The 19,843-nt window shown below is 40.0% G+C and overlaps 1 long non-coding RNA gene across 1 annotated transcript in view; it reads left to right on the forward strand.

The window, feature by feature from the left end:
• LOC148091804 (uncharacterized) overlaps nucleotides 1-17,959 on the forward strand; it is a 246,704-nt gene extending 228,745 nt beyond the window's left edge. The window contains exon 3 of the long non-coding RNA XR_015715404.1: nucleotides 17,944-17,959. This is a non-coding gene — a long non-coding RNA (uncharacterized LOC148091804). The remainder of the gene's footprint in view (nucleotides 1-17,943) is intronic.
• Nucleotides 17,960-19,843: the final 1,884 nt, after the last annotated feature.

The raw sequence follows: 19,843 nt of genomic DNA on the forward strand, positions 1-19,843 counted from the left end.
GGAGTCAGGTTTTGGTTTGGCCACAGCAGATCTGCTGTGACCTCTGGCTTCGTGTCCTAAAGTCGATCACTGCCAACTGATGCCATCTCCTACCTGTAGTTCTTAATTTGATTTGCTCTTGCATCTCCTTTTCTCATAACAAAGTATTAAAAATAAACAGCAAGGGACAGGAAATGTCATCAAAACACCTATGAACCCATCAACCTAGAGCAAATAAATGTTCATTTGCCATATTTTCCTCAAATTTTTTTAATCAAATAACATTTTACGCATTTTATTGCAATATAACATACATTCAGAAAAGTGAACATTTAGTAAGTGGATAGTTCAGTGTTTTGTTTTGTTTTTATAAACACCTGCATAACTGATCAAGAAAGAAGACATTTTACCAGCACCAGGGAAAACTCACTCTGTACCCTTTACAGACTTGACATCCCCCACCACCATCACCACAGCGAGCCTATTATCCTGACTCCTACAGATACATTGGCTTTGCTTTTTTGGTTTTGTTTCCGTTTTTATGTAAATCATACTGTATGTACTCTTTGGTGCCTGGTTGCATTTGTTCAACTTCATGGATAAGCAAAGGAAATCCACGAGATCCATTCATTCAACTGCATGTAGTTATAGATCCTTTATTCTTGGTGCTGCACGGTATTCCATCGTCTGCATATGTCCTGAATTATTTTATAAAATAAAATGTTAGGGATACAAGATACAATAAGTTTGAGCTATATATCCTTTCTGTCCATTGTCTTTTACTTAGTCTACATAAATAGATGTATGCATTAATGATATGTAAAACTGTTCTGTGTGCTTTGAATTTTACATCAGTAGTATCTTACTACAGTATACATATCATTTTCCAACTTGCTTTTCCTCCCTCAATATTATGTTAAAGATGCGTTTCCATTTTTATACATGTGTACTTAGTTTTCACTTCTGGATAGTGGTCCGCCGAATGTACTGCATTTTAAAATCTGTACCCTGTCGAAGGCCACTTAGGTTACATCCACCCTGTGCTTATGCATGGTGCATTCCTGGAAGTGTACTCTCTGGTCAGAGGGTGTGCACACCTTCAGCTTTACTGGATAGCACCAAAGTGCTCTCAAAGCAGGCTTAGCCGACAACTCTAACAGACCCCACTTCACACATGCCAACACTTGCAATTAGCAGATTTATACATGTTTGCTTGTGTCTTATTGTTTTTTGTCAGTTTGCTGGGAGTGGAACAGCATGTCCCTGATGGCTAGTAATGTTGAGCATTATAGTCCTTTCTTGCTCATTTCACAGTCTGTTTCTCCAAAAGCGTTTGTCCCCCCCAACCCCCACCCAGCACTCAGCTTCCTGCCCCACTTTCCCTGTAGATTTTGCAGGTGGCAATACAGACTTTTATCTCCTTCACTCTTCTGTTAATTAACAAAAGGGGACTGTAGTCCAATACAATGCTAATTCATCCGAAGCTAATCTGCCCATCTATTCTCTATATCATCTCCCTCTTATCTCACTGTAATTGGCCTCTACTATTCCACTGAAATGGACATCAAGATTATCATATTAATTTCTATGACTCACTTAAAGTCCTTATCTTACTTCAGTTCTATGGCTCTTGTGCCTCTACCTTATATACTCTTCCTTCATTTATTGAACACTCTGTGGCCTTTCATCTTTCTGCATGTTTGCATGTCCACTGCCTGGTAAGATTACCTGCTCCTCTCAACCTCAAAACTAGTGGTTCTATTTCTGAGCTCCTAAAGAATCTCGGCAGCACTATACATACACACACCCTCACACACAACACCTCACACACACACCCTCAACCATTGTATTATAATTACAATTAGCTATGATAAGAGATTCTGAAGGATTTGCTTTCAGCCTCCCCAGTGCCTAACTCAGAGACTCAGCATATGTTTGTGGAATGAATCAATGGATTGGGCAAGCATTTCTCTGGATTCTCTTTCAGTTCTAACCCACCAGTTCAGAGTTTGTGGTCATGAAAATGGGGCCTCTTTCTTCCCACACTGCCTTCCCTATCCATTTGCACAAATTGTTTTCTCCTACAGGAGAAGTCTTTTGCCAGAACCCGAGGAGTTCTGCACTAGTCTGAACAAAATTCCCATCCTAAGCAGAGAAACAGCAGCTTGGATGGAGGAGCCAGTCACCCTAAACCCCCCTTAGGTCTGAGAACAGCAGAGGAGGGGATGATGCCCACTGTGGGATTCCATTCCTCCTCTCCCATTCCCCAAGCCCAGACACTGAGTCGAGGGAAGAAGGAGAGAGGAGGGTATAGGAATGAATTGGAAGAAAGCAAGAGCTCACAAGGGGGATGCTGAGAAGGTGAAGATATCCCACGCAGAAGAACAGGGATAATGTTAAATCCACGCGACACATAGACTTTTATTTAGATCACCTGAGTCTGCCCAACTGTGAGACTGCTGGATCCCAAGGTAGCTTCACAGAGTGCCTTTCTTTTGTTTCAGGCGGTTTCTAGGACCATGTAACCATTACTAATAAATGTTTCCAGGGCCTCACTCCTGGTAAAATGCACCATCCACAGAGGACTTGGCCCAGTCTTGCCCTGTAAAGTGTGTGAGTGTATCCTGCTTCTGTTGCTTCATGCAAATAGGGGGGCAGAATTCAGGCCATGTGTGGCTTTCCTATTAAGAAGAAATTGGTGTTTTCCAGAATCATAACTTTCTATTTTTGAATCGTATACAGCTAATTCATGCATTTAACAAATGGCTCTTATATGTATTAGCATTGTTTTTAAAAGATCTCATTTATTCATGCATGTTAAAGAATGCTTACCCCTGGGGGATGGATGGGGGGTAGAGGGGATCAAGGGAGGAGAAAATGGGGATATCCGTAATACTTTCAACAACAAAGATAAATTTTTAAAAATGCTTACCTAAAAAAATGTTAGATTGATTCAAAATACAGAGGTCCTAAGAGAGGTGTATAGCAGCCTGTCCATTAAAATACAAGGGCTAGTAATATTTTAAGCAAAAAAAAAAAAAAAAAATTTAAAAATAAAATAAATACAAGGGCTAATTGATTTCCCAAAGGCCTTGATCCTTAAAGTAATAAATTTCACTTAAAAAAAAAAAAAAACCTATGATTTATTTCCACTTAAAAATGATAAACTTCACCCTATCAGTAATCTTAAGAAACTGTTGAAGCTGGTTATGACTGAAAAGCCCTCTTTTTCTCATTTCCTCGCTGAGACAGGCAGCTGTTGAATGTGGCCCCCTCACTACTGCATTTGAGCCAGCTTTCACAGTGAAATAACGAATGAAAGTAGGCAATTATAATCGCAACTTGCCTCCTAGAGCCCAATGTTCCTGGAAAAACTGCTGTGCTATTTAAATAGCAGATAGATTATCTGCTTGCCTACAGTGGTATATGGAAGGCAGGATTCTCTTAAAGAAAAGTCAAATGTAACACAAAATGGGAATGGAGATTGCTCTATGAATTAAGATATTTAAGGTCATCTGGAAATAGCTGCCTAATAAGTAAATGAAAATAAAGATATTTTCAAACAAAAGTCCAAGCCACCCTTTGTTTAAATACACTTTTTTTTTTCAACCACACTGATTAGACCCTGACCCAGGAGATTAATTCTACCCAGAGATGGCTTTGTGTCACTTGTGAGTCTCCAAGTAGAGGTGAAAGGAAGCACCATCAACTTAGTTGACAAAATCTCTGCCAGAGACCAGTGACTTCTCAGACTTAGACAAATAGGGATGTGAAATGGGAAAAAGTAAGGCCTCTAACTCCCTAGCATACTAAAGCTGGAAAAGGAACGGCTTCCTAATCTCGGTAGGTAATGTGGCCCTTCTGTATGTTTCACCCTCAGCCCATTTCATTTGAAATTCTATGCAAGTCTTTGGTTGTTGCCCTTGATAAAGGGCATCAGTGCCAAGGTAGATATTTACATATTCCTGATAAGAATATTCTCTGGAATATGTTTATTTTTATCATATATGCAATTCAAATATGGGCACTGAATTAGGCTGGGTGACCTATCTCCATGTGTAATTTGCTCATTCATTCATTTATTAATTCAACATCTATCTACTATATTGCCTACTATGTACCAAGGAGCTTAGTTGAAGCTGGGGATTCAGAGTTGAACAAGACAAATGCATTACATCATGTAACCTTCCTCCCTCCACTCCCCAACACCATATCACTCTCCTTCTTCTCCCTCTATTCCTGATTTTATTGAATATCACATCATCATCATCTAGATGCCTGAGCCACGGTCCAAGAAACCATGTTGGCTGAAGCCCTTTCCTCCTCTTCATTCCACTGGAACGCACTCCTTGATCCACACCCTCTTGGCTTTCTGCCTGGAACATTGCAGTAGCAGGGGCACAGGTCTAATAATAAATGGGCGATGCATTTACTTATTTAATATTTTGGGCACAGTTAATTCTTCTCATTTGAAATTATCATTGCTATTCACAAGAATCCCGTGAAGAAAATATATTATCACCTCCATTGTAGAGATGAGAAAGCACAGGCTCAGAGAGGTTCCTTGAGCTGTTGAAGGCTTTCAAGTTAGTAAATGGAACAGCCTGGGTTTTAATGAAAGGCGTTTTGGCTTCAAAGCCTGTGTTCTCCCCGCTCTGCTGCGCTGTTTTGCATCCACGGTGGTCATCCCTGATTGTGGCAGGTCTCAGTGGAGGCTCCTTCATACACGCCATTAGCTCATCTCTCCGAGGTGATATTTTATTTCTAAGGTGAGACACCACAGTTAGAAGCAACCATAAAAGAAAGAAAAAAACCTCAAGGTGAAGCACTTAATCTCCCAAGAGCGGCCTGTTAGATTGTCGCCGGCGCGGCTGGGGGAGCCCCTTTCACAAAGTCCGTCTTGTAAATGTCACCGCAGTTGCACAGCGGATGAGAGGCGATACTGTTCTTCATCTTTTTGGTTCTTTGTCTGAAATCTCTTTGGGACCAGAACAGTATTATTTTATGTTACCTTTTTTTAGTAATGACAGTGCCAGAAAAACATATCTACCTTGAATTTAGTTTTCAGAGAACCTACCTGGGGTATAATTTCAAGTGTCCAAATGATATCACCCAATTAGATAAGAAATCTAAAAGCACATTGGAAATGATAAATGGCCATGTAAATGAAAGGTGTTACTATGTTGGTAGGTAAACATAGTCTTTCATGTGGTATTGGATGAGCAGTCTTTTCAAAGAAAGCAAAAACAATCTAATGCCACTTGATTATTGAATAATGAGTAGCATAATTTTTCTGATTTAAAATTTTCACATCGAAAAATGCAATTTCGATTAAAGTTCCCGTCTCGGTGTATAATGAATTTCTTAACGTGTTACACGTTCAGTGCAATAAATCCCATGGTTTTCTAGGAAGTAAGTTCCAGTAAGTCCCAGTGTGAAAAGATAAGACGTGAGATCAAAGGGCTGATGCACTATTTTTGCAATCTGTTTGCATACATTGTTGAAATTAGCAGCAGGAAAATCATAAAAGGCAGATTCTTTTTTATGTGTACTGTGAATTTTTAATGGCAGTTGCGAAAAGTGAGTGAGGGATCAGCCATTAAAAAGTCTTAAAGAGGTACTTTTGTTTTCTGCAAGTGCAGATTTCATAACAGCTTCCTTTGAAGTAAAAATCTCATCTCCTTGTAACAGGAATAGGTTTGAAGAAACAAAGCTTCAGGAGGTTCAGATGGGCTGTAAAAAATGTTGTAATCTCCTACAGGAGAGAGGTGATTTATAAGGCAATGTATTTTTTATGACACATCAATGTTTGCAACAGACCAGGCCAGCAGGTAAGAAGTTCAGCTTTAAAAGGAAAGAGCAGCGGCATAACTTCCCTTTACAGGTGTCGTTTGGCTTAAGACAACCTTTGCTAACCCACTGACTGAATCATTTTGAATGCGTGCAAGTGGGATTTGTGTAACAAATGGGGTTTGTGTACTTCTTCCATCTATGTGCCGGAGCCAGCACCTATCTGCCAAAATGTTTTTTTAATGAAATAAGCATAAAACGATGTGTGCATGTCCGTGTTTGACAGTGCTCTTAAACCAGTCTTGGGGGCCTCAACAAAGCTAGATTTCTGCCATCAGATACTCACTTTAAAAAGAGACAGCAGAGAATAGTGGTTAATAGCGTGGGTTATGGGGGTCAGACAAACCTGGGTTCAACGTGTACTAGATTGATAGGCCCTCCGGTGAGTCACTTACTTAACATTTCTGCACCTCAGTTCACTCATATGTAAACTGGGGATAATAAAAGCACCACAGAGGATGATTTTTTGGATTAAGTAATTTTATACACTTTAAATGTTTCACCCCGTGTCTAGTGCATAGTAAGTAATCAGTTAAGGCTTGATGTTATTTTTGCAGGCATTTACAAAGCATCGATTGAGTGACTACTATGTACCAGACGGAGTATATAAGTGAAGTTGGTGTGTGCGTATCTTCAAGTAGTGCCGCACACCCCACACCACCTCCGCATTATATGAAAATGTATAATTAGGGTTTTTAAGCAGTTTCTAACCACTAGCACATTAGCAAACTCTGTTGCATGGCGCAGAATTTGTTTACTTGGCAAAATGCAGATAATGCAGCTGCTTTACACAACCCTCAAATGGGGGTGTGCTGATAGCAGAGTAAATTGAGCTCTGGGACTCTTTCATTAGAATGTGACATCATTTTAAAAGTTGAATTATTGGAATTATTTTTAAGCAAGTTTTAAATAAGGTTGTGTAGTTAATTAAGAAAGCCTGGGCAATTCAGCCAATTGCCCACACACACACACAGTCTTGTTGCTTGAATCTAAACAATTAGAACTTAAAAAGAAAAGGGCTATGAAGTAACTAAATTCATAAAGTGTATATCATGGTATGGCTATCTGGATTAAAATATATGTCCTGGAACATAATAACCATATGCTATGAAATATAATTGCTATAACAGTGTAAGCCAATAGGGTAAGTTCATTCTGCCCCCAGATATTAGCGTTATAAAGGGGTTCCCTAAGGCAGTTACATAGTGAAATACCATTATGCTTATCTTTCCATGTGTAGTTATGGCTATGTCTATATAGCACTGAACATCTGTATGAAAATTGAAAAGTTCAATCAACTCTCCAGATGTCCCCAAATATCAGCGTGTTTGGCTTATGGACAAAACAGCTGGACTTTTGTTTTTCATTTTATTTTCTTCCAGATGTTTGTCTCTTATAGACACAACCTCTTTTGGAGTTCTTTTCTACCATTCTCCTTTGGGATTATAACTGAATTACTGAAAAACAAAAAAGGTTTCCTATAAAAATAAATTTCTCGTATATTGAAAGCGAACGTTAAGTCAAAGATCTGCCGGATCATACCTGGGTGTCAGTAATGAGAAACTTAAGGGGAGAGAGCAATATGAAAATTATTTGCTTCATGAAATAACATGTTTCAAAAAAATAAGAAAATTCAAGAAAAATAAAATCCTTCTCGTTTTTATCTATCAAAAGGGTGTGATCTGATGATATCGGTAAGTTCAGGATTCCCAAAGATTGTGTCAATGTAGTATAATGGAGACACAGGATGGGCATCAGGAAACCTTGGGTGAGAGCTCAGATTCTGTGCTTGACTTGTAACATTGGGGACCTTGGTTTCCTCCTACGGTGATAACCATGCCAGTGTGCTTGGGACTCCCAAGCTTTAGCATTAAAAGCCCCATGCGTGGGAAACGCCTCAGTCCCAGGCAAATAGATGGTTGGTGCTCATGCTGCTCATCCATGAGATGAAGGTAATAATAGCTTCCTTAGAGAGCTGTAGTGCAGACTGGCGAACAAGCAAAGCATCTAGCACCATCAAGAAGTACAGGGTCCCCAAATGGGAACTATTATCATCATTATAAATCTCATCCACATTGCCTATTCTGTTTCCGATTGGAGCACAGGCTGTTTCCATTTTATTGAACACAATCAACACTTCACTTGCATTATGATAGTCACTCTAATTGATCCCATCTCATTCTCAAAAGCACTTAAATTCTACACTGTATTCTCCGTCACTGATTCAATGGTCATGAACTTTATATCATACTCACTGGAACCCAAGAGATAACTTTTTGTTTTATCCATGCAGACCTGATATGCTCTTATAGTTCCAATACACATTGTGGAAACTCCAGTGTCCGCAGAGAGCCTGACACACAGTGGACCCTTAACCGATATTTGTTAAGTGAAATAATGATGCATGAATGAAAAGTGAAAAATATACAGGCTGAGCTATGGCAAACAGTAGAGTGAACATTAAAGTGGGACCCTTCTCCACACACTCATCATTTCTCTCGTGGATTTCACTTTATTTACTGCAAAAAACATTACTGTTTTTCAGGACTCAAACAGGTGTGTTTCCTTTCCAGAACCTTTAATATACCAGTTGATCTTCATCAACTAACCAGTCTAGCTTGCTCCCTCCCACTCTCTAACCCCCATACTGTTCTCTGGGTCTCAGACCTCTGATTGCCCTCCTGCCATGTCGAAACATCCAGACCTGTCTCCAGCCTCATCACTTGGTCCAGCTCCAAACTCGACCAACCTCCTCCTGCATGTTTCAGATTCCTCTCTCGGTTCACCTTGTTCTGTCCTCTGGGTTGCTCCTTTGCCTGTGTCTTCCACCGCAGCTAAGCCCGGCCCCTGCTTCCAGCCCTCCCAATGCTGCATTCTCAGAGGCTAGACCTAAATAACAACAGGCGACCAAGCCACGTCCTTTTGCTTTTCTGCCTACAACTCAGGACCTTCTTTCTCCAGGAAGCCTTTTCCTTTGAGTCCACCCAAGGCCTAACCTAGGTGGCAGCCCAGCCAGACTCGGGCAGTGCCAGGCGCCAGAATCGGACAGAGCTCGAGTGTGAAGTGCAACTCTGCCATTTCCTGTGGAGCGGCCTGGCGTCAAATGAGTGTGCCCACTTCTCTAAGCCCGATTCCTCCTTTGACGAAATGAGCATAAGAATCGTACTTGTGATAAAATGGGAATGATAATTATGGGAGTTAACAGGTGAAATAAAGTTTGGGTAGAGCAGACAATTCACTCGCTCCTATCCATTCCAATATTCCCATCCTTCCTAAGATTGCCTACTTCTCTTAAAATTCTGTAGAAGAAAGTAATTGTACGAATTCTTGAATATCTATCCCCAAGCCTTTTGGCTGCCTTTGTGAGGCCCCTAAGAGTTGTTACTAGACTGACTCTAGAAGCTATAGAACCCCAGTTAGTTAGGAAAGAAGGTTTGTATTTGGGATGGACTTAGGACCAAAACACTTACGTTCCCCGAGTTACTTTAAAAGTGAAAGTACAAGACCCAGATAAAAGAAAGCTTTCGATGGGGAGTTTTCAGAATCACAGGGAGAAAGCTTATACTCCTGACCTCTCACCTTAGCATTTTTCTCCCTTCTACTTTGAAGCAATGAATGATCAGCATGTCAGAGTTCATTTAGATCCAAATCCAATTAAGTCTGACCTTAGGGATAGTTACTCATAGCTGCCAGCAGGTGTGTGCTTGGAAGGAATCATCAGCTGTGCCCTTTGTTCAATTTTTCAATTACCCAAGTTTATGACCCTGACCGATTAAGCCTAGAAACACCACCCATTGAATATCGAAGAGGCAGAGCTGCTGGTTTAAGTGTGTAGGCATTTGTGCTAGACAGCATTTTACAAAACCGCAGCTCTCTGTTTATTCTTCGTGAAACAAATCCGAGTTGAAAATTTTCTTTAGCTGTTGTCTAAATCCTTACACTAGCTGCTGGACCGTAGGTAACATTACTTAGCAACCATGTCCCTTGGTTTCATCATGTTAAGTGCTCTACAAGGTTGTTGCCAGAATCAGAATTAATGTATATAATTCAAGCGGCTTGATACCTGATACATAGTAGGTGCTCAATTATTGGTATTCATTATTAATAATTAGTACTGTTAAAGGATTATCAGGAATTTCAGATGTCCAGCCCTTGTGTATGTGCCTGTGTGTGTGTTTAGTCATTTCTCACATATATCTTCCTTTAATTGTATCCATTATTTTAGATTGGCTTCTGAAGTCCTGCTCTAAAGTATCTTAATTACTGTTTCGCACAATCCTTGCAGCACGGCTTTTGTTGGGTAAGGAAGGAGAAGGTGCCACAAAAATGATTACCTATGAAGATTCCAGTACTCTGCTTGGTGTCCTTTTCATATATTTTCTCATTTATTTCTCAAAACTTCTCTGTAAAGTATGATTATGTCCATTATACAGAGGAAATAGACACAGACAAAATTAAGAGCCCAGATTCAAACCAGGTCTGAATAACTCTAAATCACTTTCTATGTTGGGGGGAGGGCAAAAGGTCTGATTTCTGGTCTCAACTTTTCCCCTAAATAATTCAGCAAATCACCTCACTATTCTGATCTACAGTTTTTAATCCATAAAACAAGAGAGTTGGATGAGACCATTTTTAAGATCCTTTTCAGAACTACTAGTTTAAGAAGAGATACTGTAAAATAAACCTAATCACGGAGACCTGACATGAAAGGGCCACCTCTCTGTTTTTAGTCAATGAGTCAACAGCATTTCTTCAAGTGTTCATCCTACCTGAAACCATGAAGAGACGGAAGTAAAAATAGAAGAGCCTGTTAGTCCCTGCCCTAACCAGACCACTTTTATTTGCACTCTGGTTAACCTCTGAGGCATGATCTTCGGGTTGCTGAGGCTCTTCTCTTCCTCTGTTATATTTTTACCAGCCTGTTTAACAGTTGTGCCCAATCTCATCCAGCAGGATATAACTTGCTTCATGTAGAGAAAGGTGAACGGTACCTTCCTAATCTTTTTCTTGTTTTTCTGAGTAAGAAGACAGGAAAGGGCCCAGTAGGAGTCCAAGAAAATGTCTAGGAAGAGAACAGAGGCTTTCTTTCCATGACAGGAGCGACCAGATGACTAAGAAAACTATAGCTGAATGAATCTTTCATTCTCTGTGAATTTATTCTTTCTCTCTGCCATTTCCCTCTCTGGTCAATACTATTAGTCCTTAAGACCCAGGTCCTGGAAGCTTTTTTGAACTCTGTCCCCAGTGTCTCCACCCCTAAAATCTTTTGCTGTGCTATGTTTTCACACTTTCAGTAAAGCACACACATTGGATTGTGCTTAGTTGTCTATATTTATGTTCTTTATTTCATTTTATACAACTGTAAATATATTAATACACTGTGATATATATACTACAGCTCCTTTATATTGTCTTGCACTGAAATAAGTGTATATATACTTTATAATCATTTGCAGAAACCTTGTAGAAGGAAGGTATTCTCATGTTTGAGAGGAAATATGTGTTTAGTTTTCATGAAGCCTGATATATCTGGCCTGACCAAATACATTTTTAAAAAATATGTATCTTTATTGATTTAAGAGAGAGGAGGGGAGAAGGAGAGAGAGAGAGAAACATCAATGATAAGAGAGAGTCATTGATCAGGTTCCTCCTGCACGCCCCCTATGGGGGATCGAGCCCGAAACCTGGGCATGTGCCCTGACCAGGAATCAGACTGTGATCTTCCAGATATAGGTCGATGCTGAACCGCCAGCTGGGCTGACCAGATAGAAGTATTCAGAGTCAGTGATTTACCTTACAAAAATATTCATGGAGAACTTCATTTTATTGAATTTTAGCATGAATTTATAAAGCTTTAATTAATATGCCACTTTTTTAGGAATGATCTCTGTCACTAGACTCTTCACTTCAAGAGAGCAGGGAACCTATTTGATTTCTTTTCCACTGAACCCCAATACCTGGCATACAGTAAGTGCTTAATTAATAGTATTGAAGGAATAAGTGAATGAGGGAAGGAAGGAATGAACAATTCCACCGTTCTTTTATTTTTTTAGATATTTTTTTATTGACTTTTTAGAGAGAGAGGAAGGGGGAAGGATAGAGATAGAAACATCAATGAGAGAGAAACATCATCAGTTGGCTGCCTCCTGCACGCCCCCTACTGGGGATGGAGCCCGAAACTCAGGCATGTGCCCTGCCCGGGAATCAAACCACCACCTCCTGGTCCCTGGGTCAACGTACAACCCCTGAGCCACGCCGGCCGGGCCACACCATTATTTTAAATGAGGGAGTACAGTGTGTTGCCAGCCCCTGCTGCATATTATGAATGCCCTTAGAAATATTATTTTAGGCTGATGAAACAAAAGTGCATTGAAATATTTTAACTTGCTTTCTTGGGTTTGCATCAACTGGTGGTTACGTACATGAATAATCCCTTCTTGTTCCTGCTGCAGGCTGAGGAAGAGAGAAATGTTTCTGTCTTTGCGGTAATAACATTACTCCTAAACCGTGCTCTCAGGTTAAGCGGTCAGTTAGCTCTGAGCAGTTAGGACTTTGCTCAATAAAAATAATGACATTAAAAGCAGTGTGTGGAAGCTGACTGGATGCCATGCGGCCTCATCACCTTCAGGAGAGAGAAAAGGCAGAAGCCGGCTGCTGGCGATTTCCACAGATAACGCTGAATGGGAGGGACCAGGCCTAGAACTGGGGCCTCGCTCAGAGAAAAAACAAGTTGAGGATCTAAAATCCCTCCTCTCTCAAACAGTTGCCATTATTAGGCTGTTTATTCAATGATTATAAATGTGGCTACCATCCCAGCCTGTATCAAATATCACCAGGTAAATGACTGGCAGAAGATACGGTGGGGTTGCTCAGGGGTATGACTGAGAAAAACGGCTTCGTTTTCTTAGCTTGACCTCTTTTCACCCAGAAATCCCCCCTGCCTTTATTTGTCAGGCTACATTCCAGACCCCAGAGCAAACACAGGGTGTATTTTCTCTGTAAACAGTGTTACAAGTGGAGGGTTGAAAATATTTGCTTTGAAAATTCTTACTTAAGCAGTGAGACCAAAAAGGTTCACTCTCTGTCAATAGGTTTCTCATCCTCTGTGATTTGGAAGGATGACTCTTCTCTCATTACCCATTTTACTGTATCTGGAACACATGACAGGTATTTGGAGCAGTCTTGGAAAATGAATGAACAGAGCCGTGGTTTCCAGTTCTGGTCCAGCCTCTCTCCATCTCTGTCTGCATGAGAAAAGTTGAAGCAAAGCCTAGTAAACTTTAATGCTAGATGGTTGTCCTGCCAAAATTAAAGAAATCAGTAGGAACTTCAAGATGCAGGATTTGGTTTTAAACCACTGGAATTAAATAATATGCTTCCCAAAAAAAGCTGAGAAAAATTTATCAAGTCTATAATTCACAGTTGGGTTAGGGAGGTGGACATGAATTATAAAGGGATATACAAAGTTAAAATAATAGTCAGGACTGACTTCCATGGGCCAGTGATTTCCGTGATAATGAACCAATGACCACGCCATGTCTTTTTTTGTTTATTTTTGCCACCTTAAGTGTTCTGCAGAGTGCCAGGGACATAGTGGGCTCTCAGTAGATATTTGAATAAGTGAATGAAAGGAGGTCCAAATGAATGAATAAATGAATGATTGAGTGCAAAGCCAAGCTTACTGCATCCAGTCACCTTGTTCATTCACTACTCATACGCCACTCACACCCAGCACTTTTACTATATATTGTAAAACCAGGGGGAAAAAACAGAAACATTCAGGAAAGCTTTGAATGGCATTCCCCATCCCAGCCTTTCACCCAACAACCAAGGGACTTGACCCCCTTTCCATGCCATTTCAACTGATCGTGTGTAACACTGTCATAGTTAGGTCAGTAGACACCATTATTTCCATCCAGTACCCTTCACAGGCTTCATATTTAAGAAAGTGGGAATTGGACTATCTGAAAAGAGTTGGAGACACTTGTTTGCAGTGTTTAAATGCTAAAGGGGCAAGGGACAAAATGATCACCCCTGGAAACTTTGTCTGCTGGCCTGTCTCCTTGGTGAATGTAAAATGTCACTAAGGGTTATCATTCTTAGCAAATGGTGCTGGAAAAAATGTCAGGTTTAACTGAAATCTGAAAGTTCTTTTGCATTTCTTACTGATAAACTTCTATCATTTTGCCAGTGAATGCAAATGTGAATTTTTATAATTTGACCTATTGTCAGAAAAAAGGAGTCATCAAAAATACCAAAATAACCAAAGATAATTTGCTCATTAAAATAGGTTAAGTATATTTAGATATTAATGTAATAAGCTAATTTATTGTTACTCTGAAACCCTTTAAAATAGGAGAAATAAATTACCACCATGAAAGTCTCCAGGCATCAGTGTGGCATAAAATTCTAGAAACAGCTAAAAAATGAGATGTTTACCGACTCAGGTAGACTATATGATGTTCCAATGAACCATTAATTTGACATAGTAGTTACCCAGGGTTATTTATGTTTGATGTCTTGGAACAAGGCCCAGATTATGTTTCTTGTCCTAATTTGGAGAATACAAATGATTTAAAATGTGAAACATAGCGATATAGGAAAGGGACCTTCAAGGACACATTTAAAATACAATCTACTTTGGCCACATATCAGGCCATGATCTTGAACTATGTAACTTTTAAAGATGTGTGCAAACATACTTGTAGTTTTTATTCAAATATTTAAAACTAATCTTTGTTTGCTCAGGGTACCATGTGATTCAGTAAAACTCTGCAGCAGCCCTGAAAGAACACCAAATGTGCTGAGTTGTTTTTGCAAGTAAATTTCCCAGATTTAAATGGTCAGATTGTGCTAACTTAGAATTATAAACCGATGAATTCTTTCTGACTAGCTTTCTGCCAGGAGCAATGAAACTTTTAACCAGGAAGTGACAAAGCTCCAAATTCTTCTGAGGATATTGTGGCAAAGTGATTATCCTGTGATATTAGAGCTCGTGATCACAAAGGAGGTTCAGAGGCAGGAGTTTTTGGGACTCATAACAGTCTTCCTATTAAAAAAACAAATTCCTAGCCTATTTCCAAAGGTTAAAGGGAAAGGTAAATTGGTGTTTAGTAGAATATGAGCTTTTCATCGACTCATTTGGTTGATGACTATTCTACAATATATACCTTGAGCTCTTTGTTAATAAAACTAGTTTTGGTGAATTTTTCAGCTATGTCTTTCTGTTATTTAAATAACCACACATACATGCACACACACATACACACTCATACTCACACGCTCACATAGGCTGTCTTGGTTTAACCTGGTAGAGAACATTTGAGCAAAAGTGGTAGAAGCCACAAAATCAGGCCAGTTCTGTGCTCTGTTCTCTTATTGAAATATGCTCACTTCCTGAAGTATTGGAAAAAGGAGATGTACTAGTTAGGGTACTTTGAGCTCCAAGTAAGAGGAAATCCAACAAAAATGTTACTTAAACAATAAGGACACGTTATCTCACCAGAAATCCAGGGATAGGGCTTCAGGGTTGGTTAATTTGGTGGTTCAGCATCATAAAAAATCTGGATTCTCCCCCCCTCCATCTTCCCCATGTCTCACAACAACTGGAAAAGGTGTGTTCATTTTTATAGGTAGAGTGGAGCTCAGAGAGGTTAAGACACATACACAAAGTCACTCAGTAAGTGTCTGAGCCAGGATATTGGCCCACTCTGAGTCTAGAGCCTATTCTTATAATCACACTAAAATCATGAAATACATTATTGGTGTTAAGCATTATCTAAGGAAATGAGATAATGCTTATTATTAAACATAATAATATAAATGAGCATCCATACAACTAGATTTGCTTATTTCACAACTGTCAACCTCCTGTCCCTGCTGCACACTTTTGAAAGTACACATTGAGATACACACCTTAGGCTTGAAATAGGGTTGTCAATGATCATAACGTCTTAAAAATATTATGAACCGTGTCATGAAGGAACCAAATAAAGAGTTCCTCAGTTCATCCTGGAGTCTTCAATTAAGTTTATTATGATTATACTAGAACTTCCAGGGAGCTTTCTCATCGATACTAGAAAGAGCCAGACACATGAGCAATTAGGTTATCATAATTAACTTTAATACGTTTAGTGATGGGCAGTCTACTGTTTATTTAATCAACCCCAAAACCTTCAGAGGGTTTTTTCTCTATTTTTATCTCGATTTCACCAACGGGTGTCTGTCTTCAGTGTCTTGATGTATGGTTGTGTCCATAGAATGGCCCTAAATCTTCCACTTCCTCCCCATGCCACACTTGCTCCACCTGAAGGAATCACCTCACCATCCACTAGAAAAATGGCCTTCATTTTTCTATTTCGAAAGTTTTGTTAGAATCACCGACTTAGGTCAGAAAAACTATTGAGACATTATATCCTAGACATTTATTAAACATTTCCCAGGAGACAGGCTCTTTGTGGCAGTTTCAAGTACACGATTTTACGTAGACGGTGCACTATCATTATTACGTAGACTGGTAAATATCATTATCTCTGTTTTACAGATAAAGAAATGAGAACTCTGGGGACTTTAACAACTCAACCCATGACACACAGCTATTAACAGAGTTAGGGATTATGCTCTCTCATCTCCAGTGCAATTTCCACTATGATAAATTAAAGGAGAGATAAAATTCATGAGGAGAGCAAGACAAGCAAGTGGTTGGCTGGCCAGAAGTACTAAGGGGATCGGGATGAAGGTGAAGAGTTATGAGATGCTTGGGGGAGGCCTGGAGAGGAGTAAAGGGGCAGTAGTGGGAAGACCAATGGCAGACCTTTCCTGCTCATCAGAGTCAGTCTCTGCATCTAGGCCACTTTCCTATTTATCCCAAGTTCATTTGGTGATTTCCAAATAGGGAACTTGCAAAAAGAAGTCTCTTCAACTGCCATCACACATTATGAGCATCTACAAAGAACAAAGAACTTCTGCTCTCTATTGATTTGAAAAGAAAGGAATAATATCTGAGGTTTGCAGTTGAAGGTTTTATGTTTGGCAGGATGACCAACCACATGTAAGACACAGGTGAAACACTGAACCACTGGTCACTGGTTTTATCAGCCATTAAATGTGGTTGTAAAATGGGAACATTATTAATGTTGGGAATTGTGATTCACTCATATGTGCAGTCAATGCAGAAATGCCCCAGGGGAAAAATAGGATATTACCTATTAAAATTTTACTCTAGATTAAAAGTGATATATTAAGAGAACTCAAAATCTAGATAAGATGTAGTTTTGCCCCTCAAAGCCTGAAAGGACATGAAGGCCCTGCCGAGCATGATAAAAAACTTAATACGATGTTTTAATGACTAGGCACATGCACAGAATCTAGAAGATGGTACACAAATGTGTTTTACTGTTCACATGTGCTGGCCAGTCCGTTCATATGTAATCTATAGCTGATGGCCTCCAGGAGGTCATTTTGTTTCTTCCTTCCCTCTCTTCATTTCTTGTCACTTACATATTTCTCTGCAGACTCATAGACCCATATGCCAGAGACCAATAAGCCCTGGTCTGATTCTTCTGTTCTTTAGAAAAAGCCACCTATACAGTGAAGAAACTCTCCATTTGTTACTATTGCTATTAGTTGAACTTTATAGTATAATTAACAGACCTAATGAAGATGGAATAGATAAGATGAAGAGAAAAGAAAATATTAAAGAGACAGAGAATACTAGTCATTCACCACACTTGTACTCATTCAAAAGTCAACATGTATTTGTGATTGACCCTGTTATGTGCCTTGCACCATCGTAGGCACTAGGGTAGGGGTATATGGGAAATCAAACCTGTTCATATCCTACCCCCAGGGAATTAGGTTCTGGTGGGGGAAAAGAACTAATAAACAGATAATAAAGCCAACCACATATGACAGCTGGCAATAATCGCTCAGAAGAAAAATAAACCAGGGCAATAGGATACAGCTAATGGGGGTAGAGATATTTTAGGCTAGGGGACCAGGGAGTGTGACCTTGTATACAAAGATTCTTTCATTCAATATTTATCCGCTGCCTTTGAGAAGCTGGATACTGTGCACGAGATACAAGATAAATAAGACGTGGTCCCTGCCCTCCAGGAGCCGACAGCCCAGTGGAGAATCTTGCCACCTGCTCCACTAGGCAGACAGATTAGAAGTCTCAGGGCACATTGCTGCAGTAACATTGTGCACAGTGACCAATCTGAACAGACTGTAAGTATTCCAAAGCTCACAGTGGTTTCCATAAAATAATTCTCACTTCAAGTAAACATTTTCAGTTGGTGAGTAACTCTATTTTCCACCGACAGCACTCATATTTGAGGGTTTCCTTAATGCAACAATGACTTGTTTTTCTGATTGGTTGCCAAGGATTGTTTGGGTCCTTACTGAAATGAACTTGCTTAACTCCTCCAAAACAACTTGGCTGCTTTCTTGCTGTACTGGCAACTGCTGCCTCCTGTACTGAAAAATGTGTTCTTTCTGAAAAATTTGGACTGTCCCTGGATGGTTTCCATGAAAATTAAAGATGAAAAAAAAAAAAAAAAGGAGAAAAAATATTTTTAAATAAGTGAAGAAAAATAGAGGTTTGTATCCCGAAGATTTACGTAAATGCAGGTCACATTCTGGGTGCTGGGCTGTTTTTTCCTACTTCCTTCATGCTTTGTCAGGTACCTGGTTCAAAAATGTCCTGATTCATCAAGAAGACAGAGAAAAATATAATTACGCTCAAAATACCAGCTTGTATAAACAAGCTGCTTTTCTTTATTGTGCTTTTCATACACCCTCCATATCCTGAGCTTGACAAAGGTTGTAATACTATAACATTGTTAAAAGCACACCCAATCGTGTGAGAGATCAACACCGGGCAGAAAAGTCTTTGTTTTCCCGAGACAGAGTCTTTTTGAGGGGATGGGAGATGGTATCACAGGCAGTTGTTCCAGAGTGAGGGAGACAGGCCCCGGCCCCTGGGGCTCAGATGACGCTAATCCACGCACGGTGCGGGCTCCGTGCTGAACCGGCTTCCTCCCCGCATTCGCACTGTCACATTCCTCACCCCTCACGGCCCTTTGAAGACGCGGGAGAGGAGATTGTTTTGGCGAGGCTGAGACGTAAGCACAGGTGGTACCACTTGTTATAAACTTTTCAGCTTTTGCTGGAGTTCTGAGCGGACTTCATAGTCTGATCAGTCAGAGCAGCGGAAGCGCAACGCTGGGCCCTCACTGTTGATCTGTCGCATGGCTGCTGGATTCCGCAGCTTGTCATCTTGCGGGGACACATTTTCTCTCAGTGGCACCTTAGGGCCACGGTGCCGGCCAGAGTCACAGCCAAAGAGTCTCATTTCCTTCCTGCTCCAAACAGTGTGTTTGTGGCAGTTCTGCCTCTTTTGTGTTGGAGAAATTTCACACCAAATTTTGAATTTTGTTCAGCTATTTCTTGCTTTGCTATACCAAAGTAAAAAAAAAATCAATGTGTCATAATATTTTTTTTTTTACATGTTGGAGTCCTTCCCATTGGTGGAGTTTTCACTCTTATCACGGCCTCAGTCATAGCACCTTCCACTGCTGTGCTCATGTCAGCTTTAGGGGTAAGTGACAGACAGGAATTTTGCTATCAAAGTTACTTCCTAAGGCCACGAAAAGTCAATTACTGGACAAGATCAAGAACTTAGTTCTAAATATAAACTCTTCCTCAGCACGGGCAAATAATAAATTCTGCCAAAGTTTAACCCTACCCTAAAGCTCCCCATAGGAACCCTGCTCCTCCCTGAACAGTCTGTTTTCTAAGGATGTCACTCAGGATGAAATTTCCTCCATTGAATCTGAAGTAGCTGATTAGGTGATGAGGTGCTAACATAAAAACTTCCATTTTCAGCTCTATTAACTTTGATTAGGAAGATATAATTGCAATTAAGCAACCTCTCAGGGTGGCTTTCCAAATTGGTAAGGGTGTCCAGTTGTTGGTGGGTTTGGCTTAGGTTGCACAGCTTATTTGTTTGGGT

This window comes from Miniopterus natalensis, chromosome 12 (assembly GCF_054644295.1).
Source record: "Miniopterus natalensis isolate mMinNat1 chromosome 12, mMinNat1.hap1, whole genome shotgun sequence".
Lineage (NCBI taxonomy): Eukaryota > Metazoa > Chordata > Mammalia > Chiroptera > Miniopteridae > Miniopterus > Miniopterus natalensis.